Below are 12648 nucleotides of genomic sequence, written 5' to 3'. Positions count from 1 at the left end.
GCAGTTGGTCTGTACAAATCTTCCCCCTATAGGGCAACATGTAGAGTCTGTGCTGTTGCCCACAACTCCATTCATTGATGAGTTTGAGATGGAAACACAGTATGTTTTTCAGACATGGGAGAAACCCCACAGAGACACGGAGAACATGCAAACTCCAAACAGGCATTGGTCGGAGGTCAGGATCGAACTTGCACCTTGTGCATGTGAGGCGAAGACCTTAGCCACTAAGCCATCTGGTCATCTTCAGTCTCTCTAACATTTGCTAATATATCTGTATAGAAGCTTTAAACACAGACATAGAGGAGATTTCACTCTCCAGTTTTAAAATCTCAGCTTTTAAATCACTTTCCACTTATATACATAATTAGTTCATTAGAACCATGTATTCTGCGCTTAACTTCAAATTCAGTTCTTGCCATTTTTTTTTAACGTTCTGGGTATGTGTTAGCATAGGTTGGCATCTTTAAAATTCTTAAACCACGAAGTACAGGCCCAAACTTGAAATAAGCCATAAAGCTTAGCTGCTGCCATTGAAGCTTTATAAAGCCTTGTACCTTTCTTTCCAAGATACTTAACACAGTTCTCAAAATTACTGTCTTGTCACCAATTCCAGGCATCCATAAGCAAAGGATTATTCCTAATTGTTAACAGTTCATGCACTGAGTGGCTGGCCATAGCAGATGCAGGTTGCAATAAATTAGAAGACATTTCCATCAAAGGCTGTGTCATGAGCAAAAGTCAAGACAAATGCCTACAACACATCCAATATATCAAACAACAGGTGACAAGAAAAGGACCAACATTGTAGTAAACTAAAATTCAGGTACAACTTTACCAGTAAAAACAACAAAAACCAGAGCTGGAAATGCAAACAAACCATTAATATGCAGCAAAGCTTTCGGGTAGAACCCTTCTTCAGTACAATGTAAAAACTTCAATCAACAGACATTTTTAAAGAAATTCAAATAAAATCACATGCATCACACCCCCAGTCACAATCCAATAACAAGTATTCAATTAAAACACTTAAAGTCACATTACATAAGCATTCTATATAAAATATAACATAAAAATGAAACATAAAATATAAAATAATTATCTATCTATATTGCATCTGTTTTTTAACCAAAACTGGTTTTATGCTTACTGCAGCATTAACACCTGGTGCATGGTCAGCTTGCAAATGGATTATCCAGCTAAATTCTCTAGACTCTAAGATATTATTCAAATCACCACCTCTAATATTTCTATAAGCTATATCTATCGCCCTGAATAAAAATTCATGGTCCTGACCATGTGTATGTATATGTGTAGATAATTCATTAATTGAAACATTTCGTCTAATCTCTGATCTGTGCTCAGTAATAAGTTTATGAGTGAACTTACCCATATAAAACACAAAACATTTCGTACAGGTTGCTAAATAGATAATATTAGTGGTGTTGCATGTAGCAAAACATTTACAAATGAACTCATTAGTAATTGGATGTGTAAATCTATTTATATTACAGATATATCTATAGCATGTACAATTATAACAGGGAAATGTATCCTGTTTACTAGCTGATATTCCATCCCTTTTATTCGATAAGTGCATTTCTTTGTAACAAAGCCTTCCTTTTAAATTATTACATATTCTATAAGAAAAACTTGGCTTCTCACCAATAAGTTGTCTTAGTTTTGGCATAGCTTGTAAAATTGCCCGATACCTTGAAATAATCTTTTTAACCTCATTCATTTCCCTGTTAAATGTAGTTACATACCTAAGACAAGTATCTTTCTGCCCTTCACTACATATAGATGAAGGAAATCATGATTAAAATATGGCTTTCCTGAAGTATCTCTTTGTGATATAACTTTAGACATAACTGATTTCAACATATGATCTTCATACACCCTCCCTTTAAACTCATCTAACACCTCATTCATTTGTACAACAATGCAGGTGGTTTCATTAGTATTGCCTACTTACTCATGTAAACTGGCTCTTAACTATGTCCTTAAAAACATGGAGTGCATGCATGCTACACTTGTGGGTATAACTTTTAGGTTGGACTTGCTTTCTATATATATGCATGTTTCCAGGCCTTGTGATGTATTTGTTATTTGTATGTCTAAGACATTTACTTCTTTATCTGAACTAGTACATTTATCAGCCAGATATTTTCTGCAGTACTTCTGCCATGGTGAATGTGTGGAGAAACTTGAAATACTTTAATGTATGGCAACTTGTCTGTGCGGATCAAAGGTGAACTATATTACCTGGCCATCACATGTCATGGCTATAACTGCTAGGTGGGTGGTTGAGGTTGCTGAATGAAAATAATTGTCACTGACCCGCTTGTCATTTTCTCAGTTTTAAGCAACCACTATCTGTTTTTGCAACAACTTTGTACACTTGTGATGGACTACTTAACTGGTTACCTGACATGCACATACAGAGAAGGTATAATTGCTAGTGCTGTCTGTGGAGAAAACTGACTAGCTGACTGCTGCTGTTTAGTTATGTAAGGGCAGGATAAAAACAGTTTGATTTGTGTGAAGCAACTAAGAATATTTTAATGGCTGTCAATGTTTGGAAAAAAGGTGAAATGCATTACACAACCATCATGTTTTATCAAAATCTGACACCTGAATTGTCAATAGAGATGGCTATAACTGCTTGTTGGGGGTTGTCTGGATGAAAGTAATTGACTTTCCTGTCACTTGCTCAGTTTAAGCAGTCATGTCCAAAAAAAGGATAAAATACATCACAGAATACCCAGGCATTCAATGCTTGTGGGGGGGCTGTTGGCCCCCAGACACTATAGCTGTATAAGTGAACTTTGACATGGGCTTAGTAGTAGCCTCTGCTCTGAACCTCACCTAGTCTAAAACCAGGCCTGCTTAGAAGTGTGCTTGTGGCTTTTGGAAGGGCTTTTCAGGTTTGGGTAGTGATTTTGAAGTCAACACTTGCTTGTTTTTTTTTTTTTTTTGGTCATTTGATTCAGTTAACATGCTTCGTGGCACTGAGGAAAAGGTGAATGGTGGAGAGATCGTTTTGGGTGTTTTGCTGAGCTGGGTTGTATTGTTGTGTATTTGATGCTTGGAACTGTTGGTATGTTCTCTAGTTCTTTTTTTTCTTGTCTTTATCTTTTTTTTCTCTCTGTTTTTAGTTGTTTTGGGCCAGCGCTGTTATGCTGTCTCTGCTGAATAGATTGAATAGAGAGCTGTGTATTTTTTTTTTCTCAACCTTCGGTTTGCCCTTTCAGTTTTGGGATCATTGGTGGCAGTGTTTGACTTGATTGGCCGGCTTTGGGCTCAAGAAGTCAGTTCGCAGTTGTGTGCTCATTCAGGTTGTTTAGAGCAACCAGTGATTGTTCCGGTGATTATTTTGAAGTCAAACTACCTCACTGTTTCCCGCTGGAACTTTCAATTGCTCAGAACTGACACTGCAGCATGTCATCTTGCAATTAGCATTTCTGCAAGCTTCCTAGTGGCTGAGTGATGTCACCGGCGTCTAGACGTTGCTAAGGACATAATCTTCTCCTGCCCTCACAGGAAGATACAAAGAAATACATAACAAACATAACCGTTAAACATTATTCCTCCGTTGTAGAACCATAAAGTTATTTTAGTTGTTTCACTTGAGCCCAATCGTTTATATAGTGATAAATATAAAGAGCGGAGAAGAAAGTGAGTGAAATATAAGAAGAATTAAGTAGAAGAAGGAGAATGAAGGGAGGAAGGAGGACGAGAAGAAGGAGGTACTGTCCATAAATCTTTTAAGTGGATCTTCCTAATGTCCATTTAAGACTTACTTATTAACGTGTTTATTCAATGATATTTTGTATTTGTCTACTCATTCCACTAACTTTGTACTTGTTGTTAAATAATAAATATTACTAGTGGACATTTCCTTCCTTTAAAATTCCAACAGTTCAAATGTTTCAGACAGTTAAAAATCTGATGGATGTCTTGTTCACTTGCTCCGTATTGTTGAAAAGGTAAATATTACACAAACTCTTATGTTTAATTTGTAACATTATTGATTGTTATAGCTAAAATGCATTACAAAAAGTTTGATGACATATCGGAGCATGCTGTATTAAAAATGACAGCTGTAGTTTAACTAGAGTAAGATAACAGTTTCTAACAGAAACCGTATTATCATAGTTGAACATAGCACAAATTTACAGTGTAGGGCAATAATGTCTACGTGGCTTCAGCTGTTTTAAGGTTAAGGGCAAGGAGTATCAGTAAGATAGGATATATTTGATCTTAGGGAGATGAGTTGAGGGTTGACATAGCCTTCTTGATACTTCCATAACATTAACCTATTTTTTTTTCCCTAGATTTTGTAAATTTTGGCAGACTAAGTCCAGATCAGACTAGCATAAAGTTCTAACATGACTGAATATGAATAAATCTAGATTTTTTTTTCTTTTTTATCGCTTCTTCTAATGTTCCTATACAATGCATGATATACCTTCCATAAGCATATAATCTATTGCATTCATCTTGGTCGTCATTTGGTTCGTTTTAATATATATCATCGTAATCAGCATACTGAATTGTTGTATAATACAAAACTATACATCAAGTTTTCATTTACTGTTAAGCAATGCATCTTTTTGATTTTATGATTACTGCATTTTAGATAAGTTTATTTTTGAACAGATAAGGATTAAAGTAAATAGTAATAGATGATAATTTTACTTGAAAGCTATACGATTTACTTATGAATAAGCTTACAGTTAGACGGTTCTTGACAGAAATATGTTGCTTGGCAGAAAGTTAATTTGAGTGATTTATGTCACTCAAATTAGGAGTTTATAACTCCAGATGGGATTTGGGGGGTTTTCTTGTTAGTAGCATTTGTTATAATTTATTGATAATACGATATTTGATGTTCACTTACACTTACATAGTTGAAAGCCATTTAAATATAACTTTGCTTTTACTTCATCTTTACATCTTTAATAAAATTAAAACTTGTATTCCTTCCAGTCACTTTTTATGCTCAAAGAGACAAAGTCATAATAAAACACTTTATCAACATGAATCATTTTACATAGAAACTACCTCATGACCTCTTTACATTGCATTTCACTTAATGTTAATGGACTAAACAATCCTAATAAGAGAAGATCTTTAAATAAATATCTTAAATTACAAAACTCTCAACTAATATTCTTGCAAGAAACTCACTTGATGATAACACAAGACATAGCTATACTAGACTCTACATCTTATTCTGTCTTAGTTAGTTCTGAGCATTTACAAAAAAAAGAGGTGTTCCAATTCTATGGAACAACAAACTCTTCAAGCCCAAAATAATATATACATATCATGATAATAAAGGCATGGTTGCGTCAGTTACTATAGAGTATCCTCTTCTTCGTTCGGCTTTTAGGGGTCACCACAGCGGATCACCTGTCCGCTCACGATTGGCAGTGGAGTTTTACGGTGTCAAGTTGCCAGCCTGGCGCCCAACCTTCCACAGAAGGCACACACATGCACACACTCACACCTAGTGGCCAATTTAGAGCGTCCAATCCACCTACAGCATGTGTTTGGGATGTGGGAGGAAACTGGAGCACCTGGAGGATACCCACGCGACCACAGGGAGGACATGCAGACTCCACACAGAAGGCACCCCAGCTGAGGATCAAACCGGAGAACCTCTTGCTGTGAGGTGGCAATGCTAACCGCTGCACCACCGTGGCCACCCTAGTTACTATAGAGTATAATAATAAGATATTCTCTTTATTTAACATATATTGAATACCTGGCTTTGGACTTAAATCAGCACAACAACATATAGAGCACATCTTACAATTTTGCAAAGGCAATATTATATTAGGTGGTGATTTTAATTGTATTTTCGATAACAAAGACTCCACCTTTACTGGTAAAAGAAAGATTTCATCTACGGCCAAGTTATTGAAAGAATTTTCTAAATCCTTTTTCTTGAAGGATGTTAATAATTACGCCGACTCTAAATCACTCTTCTATACATTTTATTCCCACAGACATTATACACATTCTAGGATAGACAGAGTCTTTATTTCTAATAACTTAGCTGATTCGCTAACTAATGTTAATGTCATTACATGTCCCCTATCTGAACATAACTGTATAACCTTTGATATTTATATTAATTCTTTATATAATGTTCAGATAAAATGGATACCAGCCTATATAACTAAATTGAAAGATTTTATAACCTTTTGTTCTACAGAAATTCATAACTTCATTGAACATAATGTTATCTTTATATGGGACGCAATGAAGTCTTATTTATATGGCAGAATAACTGACTGTTACAATAAGAAAAGAATAACACGGGACAAAGACCTAAAAGAAATATAAGTCAATCTTAATAAACTGAATCTTGACCTCTTAAAAAACAAGGAAAATAAAGACATAAAAAAGAAATATATTTTCTAAATAAAAAGTATATTTAAACTTTAAATCATAAAATTAAGATTAGTTTAGAAAAATTCAAAGTCATTACTTTTTCATCAAATCCCAGATCTATGAATATCCTAGCAAAGAAAACCAAAAGATTAAACAAATTTAATCATATTAATGAACTGTACTCAACTCAGAAAAAGAATCCGCGGTGGTGGTGCTGCGGTAGCGTTGTCGTCTTACAGTAAGACGCTGTCCGGTTCGATTCTCAGCTAGAGCGTCTTCTGCGTGGAGACATGCGTGAATGGGCGTACCTTCGTTGAAGGTTGTGCATCAGGGCTGGCCACTCGGCACATAAAAATCAACTGCCAATCATTAGCGGACCGGAGTTCCACTGTGGTGACCCCTAACCAGGAAAAGCTGAAAGACACAACAACAACTCAACTCAGAAAAAGAAAGCGGTCTCTGGTCTACACAATATATTGCATGAATTTAGAGAATACATCTTAAAACTTAATCAGCCCACTGAATCAATAAACCCCAAAAAAGACATACAAACATTCATTTTCAACAACACTAAAAAAAATTAACTGAAGAATAAGTTGAATTACTAGATAGGCAAATTATTCTTAAGGATATTCAACTACAAATTAAAAAACTTAAACAAAATAAAGCTCCAGGCAATGATGGCATTATCCCAGAATTATATAAAATTCTACCTGCAAAAGCACTTAGAATTTTACACTCTGTTTTCAATATAGCACAAACCAATAATTTTATTCCATCATCGTGGAAATACACTTTTATCACTCCAATCCTAAAACAAGATAAAGACCCCACTAAGTGTAACTCATATAGGCCTATATCCTTGCTAAATACGGATTACAAAATTTTTATGTCTATTTATGCAAATAGACTAAAGAATATCCTTCCTAGTCTAGTTCTGCCTGATCAAACTGGTTTCATAATTAATAGATCTTCTTATGACAACATTAAAAGAATATTATCCTTAATAGAATCAGTAAAAATTCTAAAAAACAATCTTACCATAATTAGTCTAGACATAAATTGTGCATTTAATACTATAAACTAGGAATATTTATTTATTTTATTGGGAGGGAACTTAATTTTTCAGAACATTTTATAAATCTTATTTCTCGATTATATAGTGGTTGTCAAGCATATATAAAAATAGGTCCTAACATCTCTCAATACATACCAATTGTAAAAGGTACCAAGCAAGGTTGCCCTTTATCTCCCCTTTTATTCACCTTAATTATGGAACCTTGGACAAACATGATAAAGGACAGTACTTGTATTAAAGGATATGATTTGGGAGTTGATGAAACTTCAAAAATACAAATGTTTGCTGATGACATATTGATTACATTAGGGGGTAAGAACCATTATTTGTTAGAATTATTTAGCAATATGGATATTTTTCAAAAAACCTTAGGCCTTAAATTCAGTCATAATAAAACCCAAATTCTATTAGTCGGTAAAAACAATTCAACATACAAGACGACTACAAAAAATATATAGCACATTCTCAACAAATAACATACTTAGGCATAACTATTACCAACAATATAAAAGATACATTAAAAATTAACTTTAATAAAAGTTTAATTACTATAGAAATTTTAATAAATAAATGGTCAAATATAAGGTTCTCAATGGATGAGAAATTGTCAATTATAAATATGGTATTACTCCCTAAAATTTTGTATATAATTCAGTCTATATCTATTCCCCCTTCATATTTAATAATCAAAAAGTTTAACACACTGATAAAAAAATTCCTTTGGTATCCAATTAAATCTAGAATTGCTTTAATAACACATATGTATAGCTGGGATAATAGAGGTAGTTCTTTACCTAATCTGGACCTTTATTCAATCTCCTCAGTAATCAAAGCTATTACCTATCTAATAGACAGTAAATACTCTGCAAAATGGAAAGAATATATTCTTTGTTTATCCCATTATCCAAAAAATCTTAACGAAATGCATATGTCTAACTTGATAAGCAATTAATTTGTCTGGAGATTGAAGGAATTTTTTTTCCTTACCAATATACCCAAACATACAATTCAAACTATATAACTTTAATCTTAAGATCTTTTAAAAATGTTATCTTTAGACATAAAATATTTGCCAGTTGGATATTCATTATCTTCCCCATAGCCTATACACAAGGAGTCATTTTTACTACAGATTATCATAAAATGTCTTTATTTAAACAAAAACACTTGATAGCTTGGCATCAATTGATGAACAACCACAAACTAAAATCAATCAATACCCTTATGGAAGATAATAAATGTGATACATCACTATGGCTAGATTTATAAGAAGCTAGAGAATATACCAAAGATAAACTTGATATAGTCTCTTCCACATATAAAACTTCTATTCCTAAACTAATGAGTTATTTAGTGAACTTCACTCAACAGGACAATTCAATAAAAATTAGTCTTTCATATATATATATATATATATATATATATATATATATATATATATATATATATATATAAAACAATAAAATTTGACTTGGATAAACATACAAACAATGATTGGAAATCCTTCATCACTGTTAATAATTCTTAACCTTCAGATAAAGATAAATTGAATATTCTCCAATCAGCTAGTAAAACCATGTCTTCTTCTAAATGGAAAATCTTTACTTGGAGATTTTTAAATAGATAATTTTCACACCATACAATATAAGTAAGATAACAAAAGAAAATGTATTATGTTGGAGATGTAAAAAGGATATAAATGTTGACTGGATACATTTATTTTATGAATGTCCTCTCAAAGGAATTTTGGCAAAACATAAACAGGTTTTTACAAGCAATATTTACAGATAATTTTTCAATCAACAAATCATTAGTTTTAAACACCCCAATTCCAAATTGCGTAACACCAAGTAAGTATTCAATTTTGTGGTCGATTTTATCCATTTATAGGAAAGAAATCACAAAAAAATTGAAATCATCGCAAATCCCGTCTGTCCAAAACTTTAAAGATCTTCTCAAAGAGGTGTCTAATCTTGAAATGTTGACAATTAGAGCCAGATCTGCAAGGAATGCAACTGCATACAATTATTGGAAGAATATACATGCATTATTACTAAACCAATAATCTAATGGTAAAATATAACTTTATTTACAACAATTGTAATGACTTGTTTATTGCTGAGTGAACATCTGTGTAAATAGTTTTTTTTCCTATTATATCATTATTTCTTGTTTTTTTATCTAATGTATCAAAATGTTTCAATTATTTTATAACAAGATGTGTAATTCAGTACTGTTCTTAATAAAATATTATTTAAAAAAAAAAGAAGTGCGCCAGAAGCTGGGGGTGATGCCATTATTTCTTAACTTTTCTTTCAAATCTCAGATGTCACTATCTTGTGTTGGGCTGGAGACAGTATAGTCATTATTTCCTTAAACTTTCCTCACAAAATAAAGAAGGGTGCAAAGAGATTCACTAAGCTTGTACAGGAGCACAGTACTGCCAAAAAGTAACAGGTTAGAAATTTTACTGCAATTATTTTTTTCTATTTCCCTCACAAACATCAGGAGCATATGTAGGTGGCAATCTTTTCCGGAAGGATGAAGAAGGAGCATTCTGTTTATATGTGCCTGCCGGCAAATATGTTCTATTTCATTTTAAGTTTTGCCCAAATCTGACATCAAAGCAGAATACAGAAGGTGGCTGCCTTTTGCGGGTGGAGGAGGCATGCTGTATATACATATGACAGCAGCAACTTGGAAGTATATTACTGAGGCCATTTGTCCCTTAATTTTCAATTAAATTTACCACCTGATGGGGATACACAGAAAGTGACTACCTTTTTTTTAAGGCGGGGTAGGGAGGTAGGTACTATTTCCAGATATGATTTATGTATCTTGACAAGCAATTGTCTTTTCTGTTTATTGTGCACTGCTGTTTGATCAGCTTTGAGCATTAAGGCTTGTATGCAACTCATTTCTTCCTTGAAATAATTTCTTACTTGCAATAAAAGTAACACTGAATTTCATTCCACACATATATATATATATATATATATATATATATATATATATATATATAAATAAATAAATATATATAATGTCCAGGCCACAAGGATCAAAAGATTGGAAGATGCTGTAAAATGCACCTTGGCGTCTGGGTGCCTAAAGTCTGATAGACACACTCCCCATGGGCACCCTTAGGCAGGTGCAAGGGGGTGCACTTACACCCCCTGGATTTTGACTTCAAACAAATCTTTACGACATTGCTATTCAGTGCTTCAGTTATTTAAACTAGAGAACTCTGAGCTCCCCATTTTGAAAAAAAATCTGCCGTTTATTCAGCAAATGGCACTCTGGTGACGTAGTATATCCAACTCACACATGCACTCATGCCACCTCAGATGTAAAGTCATTCCATACTTGTGTGCAAAATTTAAAATAGGTGTACTGATAAGAGAGAGAAAGTGTGTATGTACATATGTATGTAATTTAAACTAGCTGTTTTTGTTTCTGTATGAGAAAGTGTGTGTATATATGTAATCTAAACTAGCCATGTTAAGTTGTCTATCTCGCCTTTGTTCTTGCTGGTTGGGATCGGAGCCGATCCTTGGCTCCGACTCGGCCATCTTCAATAGCTTGAGAGCTGTTTACTGCCTCGAGGCTACCCCTTATCCCATGATGCCCAGCGATAGCTAACCCAATCTCGTTTGCCTATTCAGCTGCGAGGTGTTGTTTTTATAGATCAGGCTCATATAAACTTTTTTGTATAATTTTCTTACTCTAGAATTCAACACTTTTAGTGTTTTATTATTAACGTTAGTCTTGTTTTGTGATAGTTAGTGTTTAGTTGTAGTATCCCTTCTTTTTCTTGTAGAACTCGTTTAACTTAGAGAGTTCTCCCCCACCCCTCCCCCCTACCTCTTCTTGTCAGGTTAGCCGTTTAAGTTAGAGGCTTTCCTTCTACCTTTCTCTCATAGGCTAGCCATTTAACTTAGAGGCTTTCCTATTTACATAAAAAAAAAACCTTTACCTATAGACTTGTAGTAGAGTGTGTTTTTTGTGTAGACTGTATATTGCTTCTGGTAGTTGTTGTTATAATTGTTGTTTTCTTTCTTTAAGGATGTCAGAGGAATCCAAGATTTCTGGGTTCAAGAAGTGTGACTCATGCTGTCAGAAAATGTCTCTGACAGATGGGCACACTTCTTGCTTCTATTGTTTAGGCGCTGTGCACCTGCAGGACTCTTGTTCTATCTGCCATGCCTTTAGACCAAGAGTCCTGCAGGAGCATAAGAATAAGCTTATTCTTAGGGGTCTTTTAAAACCCCGATATTCACCGGCCAAGAACTCTCAGCCTGTGAAATCCCCTAAACCCATCAAGCCATCGGCTCCAAGTTCGGAGCCGTCTTTGGTTCAGGTTTTACCTTCCACTTCGGTTCCGGTTGGCACCGACAAGACACTCTCCCCGTCGGCTCCATCAGAGACTTCGGAGCCGTCGCGGACCCACAAGAGGCTGAGGTCCCCTTCACTAGAATCATTGTGCACTGCTTTACTTCAGAGCGAGCGTAGTCACCGATCCTCTCACTCCTGTCGATCCTCTAGGCTGTCGGATCACGATGTGGAGAGAGTGGTCAGTAGGTTGTTAAAGCCGCAGGCACTTGCCAAGATGTTGTCCAGCCCTCTTCAACAGGTGTCGACTCCGTCCACTTCTCTCGATGTTCCTCCTCCTCTCCAATGAGTTCAGAGCCGGAGTTCGTTGGGGCTCGAGTAGTGGAACCGTCGTCTCCGATAACTCTATCTCCTTCGGTTCCGACGTCAGCTCCGATCCTCTCGGTGATGCCGTCCATCAAGGGATCTGGGCGCCGGGGCTCCCTCGTTGGCTCCGAGGGGACGAGTGGCATCGGACTCTTGTCGGCGCAGGTGAGCTCGGCTCCTACATCAGCCTCGGAGCCGTCTCCCTCGGTGCGGAGAAAGATTCCTATTTCCTTGGAACCGGAGCTTTCTCTGCATCATGGCAGGGATGCCTTCAATGTCATGAGGAGTGTGCTGGCCACTGAGTCAGCTCCACTATCAGCCCAGCCAGCTCCGTCCCCTGTAGTGCCTGTGCCAAACTCTGCTCCTCCTTCAGACCCGAAGCATAGGGAACCAATGCTCCAGAACACCCCATTGGGTGTTTCTTCTTCTTCCGAGGCCTCCCCTGATCATTCAGAGGAGCCCCCTCATAAGAA

This window comes from Protopterus annectens, chromosome 16.part0 (genome assembly GCF_019279795.1).
Source record: "Protopterus annectens isolate FY-2018-M chromosome 16.part0, PAN1.0, whole genome shotgun sequence".
Classification (NCBI taxonomy): Eukaryota; Metazoa; Chordata; order Ceratodontiformes; family Protopteridae; genus Protopterus; species Protopterus annectens.
Note: the sequence above shows the minus strand (reverse complement) of the source record.